Source organism: Crocuta crocuta, unplaced genomic scaffold (assembly GCF_008692635.1).
Source record: "Crocuta crocuta isolate KB4526 unplaced genomic scaffold, BGI_CrCroc_1.0 scaffold162, whole genome shotgun sequence".
Taxonomy (NCBI): domain Eukaryota; kingdom Metazoa; phylum Chordata; class Mammalia; order Carnivora; family Hyaenidae; genus Crocuta; species Crocuta crocuta.
Genome location: NW_027529433.1, coordinates 6,727,596 through 6,749,487, shown reverse-complemented (window position 1 = coordinate 6,749,487; position 21,892 = coordinate 6,727,596). Strand labels below are relative to the sequence as shown.

At 38.5% G+C, this 21,892-nt stretch overlaps 1 long non-coding RNA gene across 1 annotated transcript in view; it reads right to left on the bottom strand.

Moving 5' to 3' along the window:
* Positions 1-16,680, bottom strand: part of LOC144228033 (uncharacterized) — a 43,392-nt gene extending 26,712 nt beyond the window's left edge. The window contains exon 1 of the long non-coding RNA XR_013334103.1: positions 16,569-16,680. This is a non-coding gene — a long non-coding RNA (uncharacterized LOC144228033). The remainder of the gene's footprint in view (positions 1-16,568) is intronic.
* Between the last annotated feature and the right edge of the window lie 5,212 nt (positions 16,681-21,892).

Below are 21,892 nucleotides of genomic sequence, written 5' to 3'. Positions count from 1 at the left end.
AGATCTATAAAGTTTTCAAGATTCTGTGGGTATGACTGATAACAGTGAGATTTATTTTTATTTATTTATTATTTTTAAGTTTATTTATTTTGAGAGAGAGCACACACATGAGCAGGACAGGGGCAGAGGGAGAGAGGGAGGGAGAGAATCACAAGCAGCCTCCATGCTGTTAGCCCAGAGTTGGACATGGGGCTCAATCTCATGAACCCTGAGATCATGGCTTGAGCCAAAATCAAGAGTCAGATGCTGACTGAGCCACTTAGGTGCCCCCAATAGTGAGATTTAATTCAATAAATTTATTTCACACTTGCCGTGTGAAAAGCACAGTGAAAAAACTCTGCAAGTATATAAGATAGAGGAAAAGAGACATTCTTGCTGGAGAGACCAGAGACATCACCAAGGAGAACAAGGATTTTGAATCTATGAATGGCAACTGGTCTAGTTAAGTGTGTGATAAGGGAAACTGTGGAAGATAAGCCAGCAAGGGAGGCAGAATCATTAACTTTATCTTTAGAATTCTGTTTTGAGATGTCAATTTTTGTTTACAACCCAGTTGTCCACTTAAGTTCCTCTTTTATTCAAAGAAAAAGAAAAACTGAAATCAACACACTGTTATGGAGTAAAATCTTGTGGGGGGAATTGTTTGAATAGGTTTACACAAGTGCACATATATTTTTTAAATTTTAAAACCATTTTTAGTTTTACTTTTTTGTTTTTATTATTTATTATTTTTATTTTTTTATTTTAGAGAAAGAACGTGAGGTTGGGGGAAGAGGTGCAGAGGGAGAAAGAAAGAGAATCCCAAGCAGGCCCCACACCCAGCACAGAGTTGGACACGGGGCTCAATCCCACAACCCTGGAATCATGATTTGAGAGAAAATAAAAGTTCGTTCCTTAACCAACTGAGCCACCCAGGCACCCCATAAATTTTGAAACATTTTTAAAATGTAGTATAGTTGACATACAGTATTAGTTTCAGGTGTACGACAGAGTAATTTGACAATTATATATGCTACAAAATGCTCACCATAATGAATGTAATTACCATACAAAATTATTACAGTACTATTGATTATATTACTTACGCTGTACTTTTCATCCCCGTGACTTATTTATTTTATAGCCAGAAGTTCATACCTCTTAATCCTCTTCACTTATGTCATCCATACCCCTGCCCCATCTCCTGTCTGGTGTAACCACCAGTTTGTTCTCTATATTTATGAGTCTATTTCTATTTTTGTTATTGTTGTTTGTTTGTATGTTAGTTCATTTGTTTTGTTTTTTAGATTCCACACATTAAGTTTTCATTTGTCTCTCTCTGTCTAACTTTTTCCACCTAGCATAATACCCTCTAGGTCCATCCTTACTTATTGTTGCAAGTGACAAGATCTCACTCTTTTTTATGGCTGAGTAATACGCCATTGTGTGTGCACACGTGTGCATGCACACACACACACACACACACACACAACACATTTTTATCCATTAATCTACGGATGGACACTGAGGTTGATTCCATATCTTGGCTATTGTAAATAATGCTGCAGCAAACACAGGGGTACATATATCTTTTCTTCAGAGAGATACCAAGTAGTGGCATTACTGGATTATGTGGTATTTCTATTTTAGTTTTTTTGTGGCATCTTCATACTATTTTCCATAGTGGCTGCACCAATTTACATTCCCACCAATAGTACAAGAAGGTTCTCTTTTCTACACTTCCCACCAACACTAGCTATATCTTGGGTTTTTTTGATTCTAGCCATTCTGACAAGTGTGAGGTGATATCTCATTGTGATTTTGATTTGCATTTCCCTGATGATGAGTGGCATTGAGCATCTTTTCATGTATCTGTTGGCCCTCTGTATACCTTCTTTGGAAAAATGTCTATTCAGACCCTCTGCCCATTTTTTAATGGGATTATCTGTGTTTTTTGAGTACTGAGTTGTTTGAGTTCTTTATATATATTTTGGACATTAATCCCATATTGGTTATGTCATTTGCAAATATCTTCTCCCATTCAGTAGGTTGCATTTTTGTATTGTTGATTTCCATTGCTGTGCAAGTTATAAGTTTTATAGTGTCAGGTTTACATTTAGGTCTTTAATCCATTTGGAGTTTATTTTTGTGTATGATATAAGAAAGTGGTCCAGTTTCCTTCTTTTGTGTGTACTGCCCAGTTTTCCCAACATCATTTATAAAGAAGAGACTATCTTTTCCTCACTGTATATTCTTGTCTCTTTTGTTACAGATTAATTGACCATGTAAACATGGGTATATTTCTGGGCTATATATTATTTTCCATCAATCTATGTACTTATTTTTGTGCCAGTATCATACTGTTTTGATTACACACATGTATGTTTAAAACACAAATTATACATAATAGCAAAAGACAAAATCTGTGTATTTCACATTTTAAGGATGGAATTTTTATTATTTTGATATAGTTTGGTAAGTTTTCAGAAGGTTAGGCAGAGATGGGCACCTCTATCCCCAACCCAACTCAGATGATTAAATTTCTGCCTATATTTCTTTTTTTAGTTAGCATATTCTGTTCACTTAAAACAGGTCTTTGGAAGACAAGGAGAATACTAGTTCACCTTTGGGAGCCTTGAGATATTTCTTATCTGGATTACTTGGAATCAAGGATCTCAGAGGCCACAGTCCTGAGAAGAGAGCCTGTGGGTAGGCTTAAGTCAATGAAATATCCCAGCAACTCTGGGTATCTTATGACTTCTCACTGTCTTGGTGCAAATTGATCAGAACTGCCCTCTGTCCTGAATGTCAAGAACAAAGTTGTCCTCTGTTCATGTGAGCAGTAACATAGAACTTCAAACCCCAAAAAGTGATCCATCTGTCTGCACAATTTAATGACTTGACTTCTTGTCTCCCTCCCAAGGTTAAGCCATCACTTCTGTGACTTAGATTCTAGGAGAACATGGTTCTCATCTATCATCCTATGTCTAGGGAGACATAGAGATAAGAGCTAGTATCTATGATGTAAGAACCAATTTTAATAAATCTGCTAAATTACTCTTTGTGGTCTGGCTATGATGAATAACTTTTTGTTACCTAAAGACAGTAGAGCTTAGTGAAAATTATTATTCTGATAAATTTCTGAGTTGGCTAAATCCTGATAGTAAATACGACATGGAGGTCACATTTGCAAATGAAATTTTAGTCCTGGGGTGCCTGAGTGGCTTAGTCAGTTGAGTGTCGGCTCTTGATTTCAGCTCAGGTCATGATCTCACTGCTCATAAGATCAAGCCTTGTGTCAGGCTTTACACTGGCAGCATGGAGTCTGCTTGGGATTTTCTCTCCCTCTCTCTCTCTACTCCTCCCAGCTCGTGTGTGCTCTCTGCCTCACAAAATAAATAAATGAACTTTTTAAAAAAAGAAATTTTAGTCTTATTTCTTACTGGCAAGCAAGAATGATTACAGATAATCCCAACACTTCAAATGATTATCAATATCTGGAGGTAAGCATGACCCTGTTTCAAAATGTGTCCTTGGAATGCTGCTTTCAGCTTCAGTTTAGCCTTTTGTCCTTCCATATGGTATTACAATTGTGAAAGAACATGAATGCTTTTATATTAATGGACTCTTGAATGTTTCTGAGTTCTTTAATAATGTTGAACATTTTTACCCCAAAATTTGGCCATGAAACAAGGCAAAGTTGTCTTCTATTTTTTTTTTTCCTTTGCTTCCTCCCAGGAGCTACTGGTAGTGAGCATATGAGAACAAAGACTCTTAATGTATAAAAACCCTTAAATGCCAAGTTTCTGGCTGCTCGTCCTCTGCTGGAGTCCTTGTCCTTATCCCCTGGGCAAATCGTGTAGTAATTAATCAGTTTGATTAATACATGCATTAAGAAATGAGTACTCATGTTGCCAAATAAACTGGAGAAAGAAATAGCAGCTCCTTTGGCTGGCTGTGGTGTTATATTGCTTTGGATAGAATTTAAAATGGAAATGCAAATGGCTCTTGAAACAATATAAAGAGCATTTAGATCCTTGAGCGGAGGCTGCAGATAAAATTTGAGGCAGAGGGGGAGTCTAGGTGGCTCATTTGGTTAAGCATCTGACTCTCGATTTGAGCTCAGGTCATGATCTCACGGTTCCTGAGTTTGAGCCTTGCATCCGGCTCTGTGCTGGCAGCCTGGAGCCTGCTTGCAATTTTCTGTCTCCTCTCTCTATCTGCCCTTCCTTTCTCTCTCTCTCTCTCTCTCTCTCTCTCTCTGTCTCAATCTTAAAAATAAATGAATTAAAAAAATTTTTGAGGCAGAGTATGGAGGAGTGGTCTCCAGACAGCCAATCCAATTTGCCTCCAGTCTCCCAGCTGTCATACTAACATGGCTCTCACCTGCATTCAATGAAGCTCAGAGTTCTTCCAACATCTTCAAAAAAGGTGACTGTATGCCTTCCTGTGTGATTCATTTCTTAAAAATGTTTTGAAAGCTATAAAGCTCTCTAATATAAGATATTATTATGTCATCTGTAGTAGGTTGAATAGTGTCCCACAAATTCACATCCATCTTGGACCTCACTTTGTGAACTTACTTGGAATTAGAATCTTCACAGATGTAATTAGTTAAGATGAGGTCATACTGGATTAGGGTGTGTCCTAAACCCAGTGACTGCTGTTCTTATAAGAGGACACTCATTTACATGGACAATCAAGGAAGAAGGCCATATAACGCCTTGGTGTGATGCAGCTTCAATCCAAGGAATGCCAAGATTGCTGGCTACCACCAGATGCTAGGAAAGAGGAGGGAACAGATTCTTCCTTGGAGCCTCCAGAAGGAACGAATCCTGCTGATACCTTGATTTGAGACTTCCAGGTTCTAGAACTGGGAGAGAATAAATTTCCATTGTTCTAAGCCACCCAGTTTGTGATAACTTGTTAAGGCAACCCTAGGAAATTAACATACTGTCCTTCAGATCCTTCAGCCACTTTAAGGATGATACCACTTTGTGTACTAGAAAACAGATGAAGAAAAACAAACAAAAATTGTACATGATACCCCCAGGAGTGCTCAAAGGGTTTTTGTGTCTGTTTAATTTGGCAGATCATGTGTCTTTTTGACCAGCTCGCCTTCTGTGGTTAGGATAGGCACATGGGCTCTGGAAGAGATACTGGAGTCATACTTGGCTTCAGAGGAAGTAGTCACTTATGGACATATATGTTAGGAATCTCCTTTAGTTTCAGGTAACCTAAAAATCAAATCCAAATGAGATTTAAAAGATATCATTATGTCTACATCTCTCAGATTTCTTTCTCTGTTGGGTTCATTCTCACCTCCTGCGGACAGCTTCTTAACGGAAGCTTCTTTCTTAGGAATGACAGGGAACATAGATGCAAGCAAATCCAGGTTATTTTGTCCCTACAGACACATTTTACAGTGATGGTGGTTCTTAACTGGAGTTCGTTTTCAAGTGCCAAGGATTTTTTAGGCAATGTCTGGTAACATTTTGCTTGTCACTATTGAGACTTGTTACTGGGAATGCTAATATACATCCTATAAGGCATAGGACAGACCCCTCCCCACAACAGATAATTATCTATACTAAAAAGTTAACAAGGCTGATACCGAAAAACCTTGTCTTAGAGCTCCTTTCCTGAAAGTGCTGGTGGAGACGTTTCTAGGTGATTCTGACTGGCCCAGTTTTGGCCATGTTTGGCCTTGAGCCAATCAGAGTAGCCATAATAACAACCCTGACCATACCACTGATCAGGTGCAGGGTCACATGTCTGACCCCATTTATACGACATAGAAGAGGATGATCCCTAAGGGGAGGAATGCTTGGGGGAAAATATATGCATATGACAAATTTGGCTTAAGGAGACAAGAGGAGAAGCTCTGACTTGTGACTGTCAAACAGTACTTAAGAGGAGGCAGATGATGTTGATCATGACACATCTCCAAAGCAGCACATCAGGGCTTTATTATTCCATCAACAAATGCTTACAGAAGGTCCGGTCTGTGGAGACTCTGTCTGTGCCAAGTGCAGGACCCGCAGTGGTGAGCTTCAATGTCAAGATTGCTACATTATGGTGACCCTTGCAAGATAATGGAGGAGGTAGATATAAACAAACACCCACATAAAACTGAGGTAAGTGGTAAGAAGGAAAAGAGCCCTGACAGAGAGCAATGGGAATGACTTATCGTGGGTAGATGAAATACTTGTCTGGCGTTTGTGAGAGCAAAGGCGGTAACTTTGTGTTTGTGCAGAAATGTCAGCTGGTGGTTGCTGGTGTGGACCAGGATGACCCTAAGCTAGACAGATCCTCTTCAAACCATCATAGGTTTTGAAAGACAGGTGGTGGTCCATTTTTTATGTCTTTAATCTGATTCTAAATGAGCCAGGAAAGAAAATAGATGAAGCAAAATATCTTAATTGTTCTAATTTAGTAGGAGCCTGAAGGAAGACAGAACATTAAAAGTGTCTTGGGGAGGCCTAACCTAAGAACTGCTATCATGGCCCTACAATAAGGTCTCTGAGCCCTGTTCCTGCATGGACAGCCTTGTCCCTGTTCTTTCTTAGCTCTTAGTAGGGCCATTGCTGGAAAAGGCTGGATTTAAGTGTGTGATGCTCTTGGCTTCAGCCAGAGAATGCCAGTGTTAGTCGGGAGTGAGTCAGATAGGGAATATGACTTTTTATTTTTCTAAATGTTTATTTATTCTTGAGAGAGACACAGAGCGCAAGCGAGGGAGGGCCAGAGGGAGGGAGAAACAATCTGAAGCAGGCTTTAGGCTCTACGCTGTCAGCAGTGGGGCTCAAACCCATGAACTGTGAGATCATGACCTGAGTCACACAAGCTACTGAGTGTGACTTTTTAAAAATAATAGCTTTATTAATGCTTTTGACACATACCATAAAATTCACCCATTTAAAGTTTATAATTCATGGCTTTTAGTATATTCATAGACATATATAACTGTAAGTTGACCATAAGTAGATTTTGGAGAATTTTCCTCACCTCCAAAAGATGACTCATCACTACACTTTCCCTTCTCTAGCACTAGGTATCCTCTAATCTACTTACTGTTTCTATAGGTTTGCCAGTTCTGGACATTTCATGCAGATGGAGTTATACAATATGTGGCCCTTTGCATTTGTCTTCTTTTACTCAGCATGTTTTCAAGGTTCATCCACCTTATAGCATGTATCAGTACCTCATTCTTTTTTATGGCTGAAATATATTTCATTGTATGAATGTTCCACATTTTACTTATCCATTCAACCATTGAGGGACATTTTGTGTTGTTTCCAGCAGTGATTTTTATTAATTAGTTGTATGTGCCAGATGAGCAAGGGAAGTGATGAGTCCAGATCTGTTCCTTGGTTTTGTTACCTGTGAGCCATACTGGCAGCAGGGTTGGGGAGAAAAATCTCCCCTTTCTGCTGACTCAGGGCTTATTAGTACCTTTCAGTCATCAGCGATTTTCCTTCCTCTCCTTCCACGGACATCTGGATTTGGTTATGCCAACCACCAAGCCCTCCTACAATTCCCTCTGTTTCTGTTTTGTCCTTGCCTCTAACACTGTTGATTTATCATTGCTAATGGTTTTGGCTTTACCAGGCACTGACATACTTCTTCAAGTGCTGGATAGCCTCTCCAGCAGTGCAGAGATTTTCAGTACATTCTTGTATAATAAACTCCTACAAAGATGCCTCATTTCGGACTTAAAAAGCTCTTTGACATTCAACAATGTCATTTAGTGTTAATGATTCCTATAAGCATCATGCTTTACAATTTGCAAAAACACACTGACGTGTTATCCTATCTGATTCTCATTCCTGTGCTGAGAGATAAGATGGTGGCTGTTACTGTTCTCATTGGGCATGGAAGTGGAGGCTTGGAAGCCTGAGGCAGCCACAGCTTTGGCTCCAGGATCAACTTTCCTGACCAACCCTCTCTTCCTCTTTCCTGAGGTCCCACAAGGGTTTCCACAGTATGGTGCTAACCACAGCAAGATGTAGCAGAATTGGTCTGTGAATGACAAGCTGTCTGGTCCTGACCTCTCTCCCTACTACCTCAGCAGGAATTTTAAGAATTATACTTCTTATTTGGAGGTAGCAGTGACATCTGTGTTCCCACTTGCCTTTGCTCTGGTACCACAAATAGGGGAGGTAAGGGATCGGCATGGTCTCAGTGACTAGCTAATTACAGTGGCTGAGCACATGCTCTTATTTCTGTCGATGCACTGTGGGAGTGTGAGGACTGGAAAATAGTATGTCTGCAGGAGAGACAACAAGTGGGCTATAGACAGAGGAGGGAGGGTTTGCTCTTGGTGGTGTTTTGTTTGTTTAACATTATTGTGGGGGTGAATGGTTTCTGATTTCAGGCTTTCCCCACTTAACTGCTGCTGCTGCTGGAACACTAGGAGAGCATGCATGAATACATGTTTTGACCTTAAGTTTTAGTTTCTTTTTCCCTCTAAGGCCAAGCTATTGTTAAGTATATTCTAGGAATTTCTCAATGGCGTCTTGTCCATAAATGGTTGTTAATTGTTCTTCTTGTGAAGGGAGGCAAAGTTGGGAACAACCAATGTTGCCTTCTTGGTGATATCACTCTCCTAAATATGTAAATTAATATGCCTCTTATCTCTTTCACTTATTCTTCTCAACATCCCAAAACAGCAAGTGGTAAAATTGTACCTATTCCCCCACCTGCCCCACAAAAGACATAAAATCGCAAAGAATAATATCACTACCACAACCACCACCAAGCAACCATAATACTAAGGAGTCTGGATGACCATCCACAAATACAAGAATTGCCTCTGCTTGACCTAAGTGTATTCTGCCCAGGAAATTCCACAGCAGTAGGATTATGCCCTAGTGTTTGTTGCTACATCCCCAGACAGGGCCTGTCTACCATGATGACTCTCACAGACCAGGCACTCCGTAAATATTTGTGGAATGAATGAACCAATGACATAGTAGGCTCAACAAATGTTTGATTGATTCCATCTTCTTTTCTCATGTTTAAAGTAGTTTCATCTCCTGGTGCACCTGGGTTGCTCAGTTGGTTAAGGGTCCACCCTGGATTTTGGCTTAGGTCATGATCTCACAGTCATGACATCAAGTCCCACATCAGGCTCTGTATTGAGAATGAAGCCTGCTTGAGATTCTCTCTCTCTGCCCTTCCCCTGCTCATGCTCTCTCTTTCCCGCTCTCTCTCTCAAAATAAATAAACTTTTTTTTAAAAAAAGCAGTTTCGTCTGCTTATGGAAATTGAACATATCCCTTGGCTATGAGAAATGTCAAAAAATATGAAATTATTAGAGAAAGTGTAACTAGAATGTGGGATAGGATCAACTGTGACCTCATTTTTATTTTTACCTCATATCATTTCTTTAGAATTTATTCAGCAGGATGGTCTCTGGAAGACTCCATTTTTTTTCTTCTCACCTCTAAGTAATAGTGAAGTGGAAGAAAGGAAACAAAGAGAAATAGGAATCTGTCTTAAAGTTTTCCACAGAAAATTTCTGCATAATTATTTCAGAATAAAGCCAATGTAATGTACTTCATCTAAATAGGTTTTAAGCTATATTCGGAGATTATATTGTCCAAGCCAGGTGGGTTGGAGTAATTCTGAAGCGGCCATATTCCTTCCCATGTGGCAGGAGAGTACATTTGATTTAGAATATAGTGGAAGCTATGAGGGCAAGAATCAAAGAATGGCCTTGATCCATGGTGTAGTCAATCCAGACCAGGTTTTCTATGAGGCATACTGGACCAGGAATGAGTCTGGGGGAGAAGGAAGTCAGGGGCTTGGGCCCAGGCTAGTAATCTCTCTCAGTAGGGCTTCCCAAATGATTGTGCTCTAAGGAGCAGAATAAAAGTGGGTTTGGTCAGCATTGAAGCCCTTAGTATCTGATCCAATGAGTAAGATATAAATCAGAATTCTCCAGAAATTGGCTATACTTGAAATTAGGTAGGTAACAGAATCATGCTTCTGAATAATCCATTGCATTTGGGGGGAAAAATCTAACCCACACTGGGTGGTGTTAATTGGAGCAATGTAAGGCTCAGGTTCCCAGGCAGGTTGAGCTCATAAAGGGCTTGGAGAAAACATGGAGGTATTAAGGTTTAGGAAGACATGGGAGCAGTTTTAGGGAAAAGGGGAGCTATAATTCTAAAGGCTTGTGGAAGCCCTAAGTTCACTACATGTACATTGTACGTAGGATGGCAAGACTGATTCCAGACCCCATCTTCAGATGGGAATGATACCCCTGAACTTTCTGGGGACCTCGCAGGCTTCAGGATTGCAGGTAGGATGTGTTGAAACATAGTTGGAGGATATCAGGACTGGTGAACCATCCATTGGTCCTGTATTTTAGAAACAGCTCTTAGAAATGCTAACTCTGAGCTGAACATGTGCCAAAGACTCTTCTCAAAAATCTAGAGTATTTGAATAGATCTTGTAGCCTACTTACCACTGAAATACAAAACACAGAAGAAATCTTACTGTTGCAATAAAGACCTATAGCATCTTTTGTTCTGATGAGATGAACTTTGGTGGCCTCCTGGGTAGCATCAGGATGGGTGCTGGTGACCAGAGAGACCAAGCCATGTGTGAAACATTCAGCCTGATCCCTGGGAAAGGTAGAGGGGAAGGAGACTGAGTTAATCGTTACGTGATGAAGCCTCCACAAAACTTTCTAAACTACAGGCTTCAGAGAGTTTCCAGGATGGTGAACACTAGGAGGTACTGGGAGGCTGCGATACCCAGAGAGGGTATGGAAGGTCCACACTCCTTCTCCATACCTTGCCCTATGCATCTTTTATATGTAGACTTTCCTGAGTTACAAGCCTTGTATTAAATCATTAATGGTACATAAAGGTGTTTTCCGGAGTTCTTTGAGCTGTTCTAGCATATTATTGAACCTTTGGATGGGGTCATGGGATTTATATCCAGTTGATCAGAAGTATAGGAGGCCCAGTTTTCCAGTTGTCATCTGAAGTGGGAGGGCAGTCTTGTGGGACTGAGCCTTTGACTTGTAGAGTCCATACTAATTCCAAGTAGTTAGTATGAGAATAAGTTAAGTAGTAGGGCATTTAATTGGTATTTGAAGAAAATTAGAGAATTTCTTGGAGTAGAAAAGTTACACATTTGGTGTTAGAAGTGTTGAGTAGAGAAACAAGTTTTTCTTAACCTTCCAATAGAATTATTTGCACATTAATCCTTCTGTCTCAGTATCTACTTAAAAGAGAATAAGGTTGAGATAGATTTTAAAAAACATATAGCAGTCTCTTTTTTAAGATATCCCCTACCCTCAACGCACCTAAAAATGGCAAATTAAAACAAAAATAGAGAATTTCGCCACTGAAGGTAGCCTGAGTATCTGATAGGTGTACAAGACATTCTTATCTTCTCTGTCTGTACGTAAGCTCTGAAATGTGAAGGAGCATACCCAGAGTGAAATATACTTGGGATGCTATCAAAAGAGGAAAGAGAAGAGAAATACACTAAAGGAATAGTTGCTACAGAGCTGGCACTGAATCAGGCACTCTTCACGTAAAATAATCTCATTGAAATCTCACATCCTTGGGAAGTAGATACTACTGCCTTTTCAACTGAAGACACTACTGTACCATAAGGCCAAGGAAGGTAGCAATTGTATCTTCCTTGCCATTGTATCTAGTTCTTATTACAGAGCCAGGGACATAATTAAAACTTATTCATTTAATGAATGAACAAGTGATTTTGAAGTACCTTTGTGCAGGATCACAGAGCAAGGCCACAAATTTACATTCTGAGTTTCATTCAACAAAGCTTTGGAGTTGGTGAGATCCCGTCTAGATATGAGTTATTTGTAGAGAGAGTTATTTGTAATAGTTATTTGTGGAGCTGGGATTGTACCATGTCATGCTACTCAAGGAATAGTAACCTTCTATGGATTGCTTCAAACAACCCTATAAAACTTCAACAAATACAGTAAGCCTGAACAAATTTCTTCTTGAGGTTTCAAGAAATAAAAGCTAGGGCTCTATGCTCTTTTCCGTATGTTTAATGTAATTTATAGGCAATTGAACAGAATGGTAGAGGCATATTTATTGCCATTTCAGTGACAAACAATGTGCTGTGACTTTTTAATTAAGCAAATGTTACATCCTGATGAAAGATGTGGGCTCTAGGGAGAAAAAAAGCTGAGTTGGAGAAATAAGAGGAGCAAGTTGCTCATCACAAAGAATTTCTGGCATATGACACCCCTCATGCCATTTGGTATATGAGGAAGTGTAGGCTGCTCATTCTGAGTGGCTCTTCTCTACTCATCACATAACACTCATTCTTTTGCAATTAACCCAAATTAGAACTGGCCTTGAATGATGAAATTTGGGGTGCACATGCTGGGTGAGAGGAGTGATAGATGATATAAAAGGAGGCAGAGATCAGAAAGTGGGGGGGTGGGGTGGGAATGGGTTACTCCAGAGACTGGACACTGCAGGAAAAGGACAGACACCGGTCCCAAATCCATTGCAACGGACACATTTGTAACTGGAAACCAAATGCACTTCTACTATGAATGTGTACAGTTCACAAGGTAGTAGGTGTTAGAAGCAAACTGTGAGATCCGATAGTCATTTCATAACGGGCTTACTTTGCCTGCTTGATACCAGGGAAGTGTCAAGATGCCAGCAGAATCCATGATTTCTTGATTTGGTGATTTGTTTCTCTCCTTTCCTCCTGGGATCTCATCAACTCCAAAGCTTTGTTGAATGGTACTGTCAGGGAGAATGTAACCTTGTAAGCCTGTCTTATCATCAAATACTCTGTTTTGGATTGGTTCATTCATTTTGCTCAACATAAAGAAGTACCATTTAGGGGATGGGCTGCATGGTGGCCCAAATTGTCTGAGGGCAAAGCAGCCTCGACTGGGGAGAAAAAAATGATGCATTTTGGTTGCTCTTTGGGCCCCTCCACCATCAGTGTGATTCAGATTTTCTGCTTTTGCTCTGTATAATGCTACTCTACTTTATGCTTCTGTTTACATATTTGCTTCTTCTGCTTTATGATGAGAGCCAAAACCATTCACAAAGCTGACTGTCTCCATAAGCATAACTTTACTATTTCAGGAGACTCTTTACAATTTCAGGAGAATCTCCCCAGGAAGATAAAAGTTGTAAATAACTTTATTGTTCAGTCCAGTAACTTCCTGAAAGACTCCTCAACTTTTCAATAGAATGTATCAAAAATCTTAACTGGATTATTTGTTTTTTAGAAGTTGAGTTTGATACTTTCTTTATAGATTTGGGATACTAACCCTTTATCTGATGTGTCATTTGCAAATATCTTCTCCCATTCCAAAGGTTGCCTTTTAGTTTTGTTGACTGTTTACTTTGCTGTGCAGAAGATTTTTATCTTGATGAAGGCCCAAGAGGTCATTTTTTCCTTTTTTTCCATTGCTTCCAGAGATGTGTCTGGTAAGAAGTTGCTAGGCCAAGGTCAAAGAAGTTACTGCCTGTTTTCTCCACTAGGATTTTGGTAGTTTCATGTCTCACATTTAGGTCTTCCATCCATTTTGAATTTACTTTCGTGTATAGTATAAGAAAATGGTCCAGTTTCATTCTTCTGCATGTTGCTGTCCAGTTTTCCCCATGCCATTTATTAAAGAGACTATCATTTTTTCCTCTGGGTATTCTTTCCTGCTCTGTGAAAAATTGAAAATATGCTTGTGGGTCCATTTCTGGGTTTTCTGTTATGTTCCAATGATCTATGTGTTTTTGTGCCAGTACCTTACTAGCTTGATGATTACAGCTTCGTAATACAACTTGAAGTCTGAAACTGTGATGCCTCCACCTTTGCTTTTCTTTTTCAAGATTGCTTTGGTTATTTAGGTCTTTTTGTGATCCTATACAAATTTTAGGATTATCTGTTCTAGCTCTTCGAAAAATGATGATAGTATTTTGATAGGGATTGCATTCAATCTGTAGATTTCTTTGGGTAGTATAGACATTTTGAATAATATTTGTTCTTCAGACTCATGACAGGGGATGTTTTTCTAAAGAAGACATACAGATGGTTAACAGACACATGAAAAGATTCTCAGCATCATTTATCATCAGGGAAATACAAATCAAAACTACAATGAGATATCATCTCATACCTGTAAGAGTAGCTAAAACAACAGATGTTGGTGAGGATGTGGAGAAAGGGGAACCCTCTTTGCACTGTTGGTGGGAATGCAAACTGGTGCAGGCAATCTGGAAAACAGTATGGAGTTTCCTCAAAAAACTAAAACTAGACTACCCTAAGACCTGGTGATTGCACTATTAGGTACTTACCTAAAGGATACAAACATACAGATTTGAAGGGGTACATGCACCTGATGTTTATAGCAGTGTTATTAACTATGGCCAAAGTAAGGAAGGAGCTCAAATGTCCATCAGCTGATAAATGGATAAAGATAAAAGGATAAATATTACTCAGCCATAAAAAAATAATGAAATCTTACCATTTGCAATGACATGTATGGGGCTAGGATATATTAAGCTAAGCAAAATAAGTCAGCCAGAAAAAGACAAATACCATATTATTTCATCCATATGTGGAATTTAAGAAATGAAGCAGATGAACATGGGGGGGAAAAAAGAGACAGGAAAACCATAAAACAGACTTTTAACTATAGAGAACAAACTGAGCGTTACTGGAGGGGAGGTCGGGGGGATGGGTTAAATGGGTGATGGACATTAAGGAGAGCACTTGTTGTGATGCGCAATGATGTTATACGTAAGTGATGAATCACTAAATTCTCCTCCTAAAACTAGTATTACACTTTATGTTAAGTAACTGGAATTTAAATAAAAACTTGAAACAAGAAAAGAAAAAAACGGTGGGACCCAAGACTCTTTGAACCCTTCCCATCAAAATTCTCACCTAGTCATGCACACCACTCCTAAATTATTATATCATAGTTCTGACTGACCCCTGAATTAAGCCCCTCCCACTCATTAAAAGGACCCATCTTAAACCAGACTTAAAAATTTCAATCAACATCTAGACTTTGCTCTTTTCTTTTTCTGATGCTAATAAAACTCTGTTGAGGTGATGTTCTCTCTCACTCAGTAGGTAAGCCAAGTACCTAAACAATAAACTCAAACTTCTCTTACCAACAGGTTGTTTTGGTGATGTTTTGGGGAGCCAACATTTGACAGGGGCATATTTACACTGCATTCTCTATATCTTTCTGCTTCCTCTTCCTTTACTCCCTGCCAAATTCTGTATTTTGAACCCTAAGTTCCAGAAATGCAAGAATTTGTTAAGTTTTGATTAACTACTGTCATCCCTGTTGGACAAAGCTGATATATAAGGCCTCTTTATAGACTGATGGTCAGTGCAGGGATTTGTTGCCTTTTGGTCAGGTCCCTCCCCTGGTCCAAAGCAGAGTCAGAAAGTAAAATATGTGGTATAACATATGGCCACACAAGTTTAAGGAATCAACTACGGTGACTTAAGCAAAAATCTGTGGACAGGAACTCTTTAGAAGAGGGTCGAGGGCATAGCAGGCATTCTCAGAACGGACTCTGGTAGAGCTACACATGAAGAGAGCATTATCCATGATTGGAGGATATGGGTGTAGTACTAACATCATAGTTTAAAGATGGGGCCTACTTTTTAGCTGTTAGAAGCAATGGATACAATCAGCAAAGACCAGAGGGTGCCAAATGTTTGAGCTTCCTCCAGCATTATATTTCAGCAATTCATAGTATCTACCAAACTTGTCCCAAGGATTGCTGTGAGGATCCAATAAGATACTATACAGAAAGTTGTTTTTTTAAACCTGTAAGTAAAATAATATCAGGTACCATTCATTTATTTATCCATTCATTTATGAAATAACCATCTAGTATTGACTGTATGTTAGAAAGTGTGGTAGGCTCCTGGCACACAAACACAAATGAGTCTTCTATCATTCAGAAAGCTCATGGTCTATAGGAAGGAATGGATGTAAAGACAAATCATTGAAAAATAGCATGTATGTCACAATAAAGGAATCTATAAAGTTTTACAAAAACATAAATAATAGATGTTTAAGATATCTGTACTTTACATATATTTTACTAAGCCCTATTTTGTCCCATGACATATGTATTATTTCCTTCCTCTTCTAGATTAAGTAACTGAAGGGCTAGGTAATGCAAGCAAATGATAGACCTGAAACTCAAAACTAAATATTCTAACTCAAAGTCTAGTTGCCCTCCCATCCAATATGTCAAACTGCTTCACTTAGGATTAGGGGAAATTTGATCCAAGACTAGAAATCCAGGAGCTAATTAAAAAAAAAAAAAAAGCATGTTTTGAAGGGAAGTAACAAACTGTTCATGATGTAATTTAAATGAAAAAAAAAAAAAAAAACAACCCAGGAAGAATAGGATACAAAACACCTCAGAAAATGAAACCCCAGTATCATGAAAAATTATGACAATTTAATATGATTTCATAGCCCTCACCTTCCTATAGACACTAATGAGTTTACACTAATAGTAAAAACCCTTATTCCTACCCACCCCCACCCCCCGCCATGCTTCTTTCCCATATTATATAGAACTTACGCTCTTTACAAAACATGTTCCAAATATATCTTGGAGTTCTGGAGGTGCAGGGGTCTTATATATGCTCACCAGCTAGGATGGTCCCACTAGGCACTGAGGCTAGACTCCTGTGCCAGGCTCATCACAGATGTACTCAAGCCATCTCTGGGGCCCAGGAAGGCTGTCTGTCATAATGTCTGTCATAAAGGAAGTGGTGTCTGGGCCCCAGTGTGTCAGAGTGTAGTGAAGTTGCTTTTACAGTTTTCATTCACAGCATCTCTGCCATACCCTTATCGGGCTCAGATAGTGATTGAATGGGCAAGTCCAGTACACAGTGTGTAATGCACCATCCCTTCTCCAACCCTCAGGGCTTTCTCACCAGATCAGGCTTATCATGGGCACTCCTTCAGGAGAGTTCCCTCCTGAAGGCTTCCCAATATTTCTACAGATAAGGTTCTGGAGGACAGATCTCCAGACCTGATCTGAATCACCCCATGGATGCAAGCGCTCAAACTCTTCTCGTATTTCATTATGATTAGCATGGGGTACCAGTATCATGAGGGCATAGAGGGAGAGTTCCTCTTTATTATTTTCTGTATTATATACATTTAAAAATTAATTTTGTAAACAGGAAAGATTTAAAGAAAACACACAAAGAGCATAGACTATTAGAATCAGCAATTTGAAGTTTATAGATTTTTGAAATAGGATGATTTGTAATCCCCTGGGGTGATTTGAAATATGATCCTTCAAATGAGCTAAATGACCTCTTTGTCTTAGACTTCTATGAATCACCTGGGTTCCACTGACTCTTTTCTTTCTTTGACCCATATCTAACCTAGAGACAACAGGACTCTGTACAAATTATTGAACTTTGAAATTGCTGAAACACTGACATTAGGGCTTCTGTGAGTTTCAGATTGTAATGGCTTCCATATAGATATCATTTAACTGTGGTTGATTTTTTAAAAAAAAAAAAAGCTATATTCACTTTAGTCAAAGTTGTTTGTAATTTAGGAAAAGAATTATAAGCCAGGGTAGCTTGACACAGATGTAAATTCTCCTCACGGAGCTTAGCCAAACTCACATTTACTTCAAGGCTTGCAGCTGTACAATAGAAGTTTATTTCAGAGTTATTTTAGTAAATTTCAATAAAAAAATTGTCAAGTATAACAAAACATTCTTGGAAAGACAGGAGGAATCTGTGGCATTTCACTTGACACATTAAAAGAACTAATGAGCTTTCTACTGGTAGAGTATTTTTGCATTTTTATTTGCTTCAAAGAATGATACTGAGTTAATAATTCTTAAATACATACATCTTTTCCATTTTTGTGTTTCCTGCTTGGTGCCAGCATTTTCTTGGCTAGTACTGGGATCTACTGAATAGGCTGGCTCTACTTTTTATCCACATATTCTATGAATCTGGTGGCTCTGAATCCAAGTCACTTGAATAGTGATGGGGACCAAATGTTTCTGAAAATATAAATATTGTATACAACCAGATATTGCCAACAAACAGAAAAAAGAAAGTCCGATGTGGGCCAGAGCGGTACATATAGGCTGTCTCCCTGCCAAGTTGAATGTGTGCATAGCCAGAAAGGGCCAAAATTCTTCAATAAGCAGTACTCACAGATGAGGCATAACATTTTAATATGTTAACCACTTTTAAAAATCATGTTGGTAGTTTCTTTTAATCCTGGTAGGTCTTCTCCCATTTATATCAAACCAGAGGTATCAATTTCCTCTGGGAAGGAGCATTATCCAGAGAAAAAAAATGAGGAAGCAGTTCTCAGGTTTGACTTTCAAAGTGGGACTCTTACAGTTTGAAAGAAAAAGTTTTGATTTCAAAAGGCTGCATTTCAAATATCAAAAGCTAAGATCCTGAAGGACTCAGTGCATGAAACTTTTGCCATTAACACATTAGATTGGAAGGAATGCATGTGGATGTCCGAGCTGTTTTCCTTGTTCGAGAGGAAAAAGGATTCTACAGTCTGGGGAGAGAAGAAGAGAATTGGAAGGCAAGACAGTTTAATACCACTGAGTTTCCCTGAGAAACACAGGGGTCTTATGCTCTGACTCCCATGTGGAGCTGAGACCAGGGTTGAAGATCAAAGGTGTACGTGTGTTCCAAACCATATATAGATTTGGGTTTCTGGAAACAGACAGGACATGTGCTTTGCTTTCTAATTGAAAGCAGGCCAGGTGTCAAGCATCTAAACCTGCTACAGCATCCAAAATGGCATGGCAGCAATAGAGTAGGGATGGATGGAAGAAGCATCTATGCAGATGGTCTGAGAAAGCCCGCAGAGCCCCTTTGGGCTATTGTGAATAATGCTGCAATGAACATGGGAGTGTAGATATCTCTTCTAGATAGTGATTTCATTTCATTAAGGTATTTACACAGAAGAAGAGTTGATGGATTATATGATAGTTCCCTTTTTAAGTTTTTGAGGAATCTCCATACTGTTTCCCATGTGGCTATACCAGTTTACATTTCCATCAGCAGTGTTCAAGTGTTCTTTTTCTTCCCACATTTGTTGGGAGCCGTTTCTGAACTCATAAGTTGAGAAAAAACTCCTTGTGAGGTTAAGGTAAGTTGCACAGACTCTTACCATCAGATGGCAACCGATATCCACCTCCACTCAATTGTTTCTGCTTCAGCACCGACCCTCCCCACAAGGCACCTTGTTGTTTGGTATTCAGAGTGACTTATTCTGACCTTGATATGCTGATTGCACCCTGTTAGGGAACCTATTGTAGGAACTTCTTCTTTTGTGATGATGAGAGCAAACATTTGTGATTCCTGACTGTGATTCTTTTTCTTAATATTTCCCCTTAAGCAAGCAGGCTATTGACCCCTGCTTACAAAGAACTAACTTTGCCTTTGCTATGCTAAAAACATTGTCCTGTATGCTAAAGATGCCTGCCTGGTGATCAGAAAGATTCTCATAGCTCTCTCACTCTCTCGCTGACAGGGTCCATCCTTCAGGGACCCCTGGACTAGCTGAAGTGGGTCTCCGGCACACATTCTCATCAATACTTATTATCTCTTGTCTTTTGGAGGAAAGCCATCCTAACAGGTGTGAGGTAGTATCTCACCGTGGTCTTGATTTGCTTTTCTTTGATGATTAGTGTTGTTGAGCACCTTTTCATGTACCTGTTGGTAATTTCTAAGACTTTGAAAAATGTTTATTTATTCAGGTCCTTTGCCCATTTTTCAAGTGGGTTATTTGTTCTTTTTCTATTAACTTGCATAAATATTTATATATTTTGGACATTAACCCCTTGTTGGATATATGGTTTAAAAATATTTCCTCCTATTCTGTATGTTGCCTTTTCATTTTACTTACTTACTTATTTACTCCGTAAAAACTTTTTACTTGAATGTATACTAACTTGTTTGCTTTTGTTTTTTGTTGCCTATGTTTTTGGTGTTATATCCAAAAAATTGTTGCTGAGACCATTGTCAGGGAACATTTTCCTCTGTGTTTTCTTCCAGGAGTGTTATGGTTTCAGATCTTATTTTTAAGTCTTTAATCAAATTCTAGTTAATTTTTGTGTATGGTGTAAGATAGAGGCCCAGTTTCATTCTTTTGTAAATCAATGTCCAGTTTCACCAACACCACTTATTGAAGTGATTATCCTTTCTCCATTGTGTGTTTTTAGTGCCCTAATCAAAGACCAGTTGACAGGTGGGTTTATTTCTGGACTCTTGATTCTGTTCTATTGGTCTGTGTCTGTTTATATGCTAGTACAGTCTAGATTACTATAGCTCTGTAATACACTTTGAAATCAGGAGGTGTGATGCTTCCAGATTTGCTCTTCTTTCTCAGGATTGTTTTGGCTATTCAGGGTCTTTTGTGGTTCCATATGAATTTTAGAATTGTTTTTTTCTATTTTTGTGGCAAATTGCCAAATCAGAATTTTGATAGGGATTGCACTGAAGCTACAGATCACTTTAGATCATTTAAACAATATTAACTTTAACAATCTTAATTTTAATGATATTAACAATACCAACAATACTGTTATTAACTTTAACAATATTATTTTTTTATATTATTTATTTTTAAAGAGAGAGAGAGCACATTGAGCAGGGGAGAGGCAGAGGGAGAGAGAGGGAGGGAGGGAGAGAATTCCAAGAAGGCACCATGCTCTCAGCATGGAGCTCAACATGGGGCTTGATCCCACACACAGTAAGGTCATGACCTGAGCCGAAATCAAGAGTGGGACACTTAACTAACTGAGCCACCCAGGCGTCCCAATTTTAACAATATTATTAATCCAGTCCATGAACACAAGATATCTTACCATTTGTTTTCATCTTTCTCAATTTCTTGCAGTTTCTTGTTTTATAGTTTTCAGTATACAGATCTTTCACTTCCTTGGTTCAATTTATTTCTAAGTAATTTTTTTCTTTTAATGTGATTGTGAATGGGATTCCTTTCTTAATTTCTCTTTCCAGTAGTTCATTGCTAGTATATAGAAACATAACTGATTTTTATATTAATTTTGAATCCTGCAACTTTACTGAATTCATTTATTAGTTCTAAAATATTTTGGTGGTTGTTAGGGTCTTCTGTATATAAGATCAAGTCATCTGCAAAGAGAGACAGTTTTAATTCTTTTTGATTTGGATGCTGCCTTCTTCTTCTTCTTCTTCTTCTTCTTCTTCTTCTTCTTCTTCTTCTTCTTCAAGTACTCTGGCTAGAACAGTGAACAGTATTATGTTGAATAATGGACATCCACCATCAAGGATGTCTGCTCTAGTGACTCTCATTGCTTTTTCATTTTGCTGATGGTTTCCTTTGTTGTTGAAGTGCATCCCATCTATACCTAATTTGTTGATAGTTTTTAATCATATAAGGATGTTGAATTTTGTCAAATGCTTTTACTCCATCTAGTTTTTATCCTTTGTTCTGTTGATGTGGTATGTCATATTGATAGATTTGTATATATTGAACCATCCATGTATACCCAGAATAAGTCCCATTTGATCATGATGTATGAGCCTTATTTTATTTTATTTTAAATCTAGTATTTATATTTATTTTATATATTTATAAACAATATATTTATATTATAAAATATATATTATATATTTATATTATAAGATATATATTTATTTTTATTTTAAATCTAGTATTTATATAGTATATTAGTTTCAAGTATACAATGTAGTGATTCAATAATTCTTTGTATTACTTATTGTTCATCAAGATAAGTGTACTCTTAATCCTTTTCACTGATTTCACTCATTCCCCTCCCCACCTTTCCTCTGACTACCATCAGTTTGTTTTCTATAGTTAAGAGTACTTGAGGGGAGGATGAGGTGCCTAGAT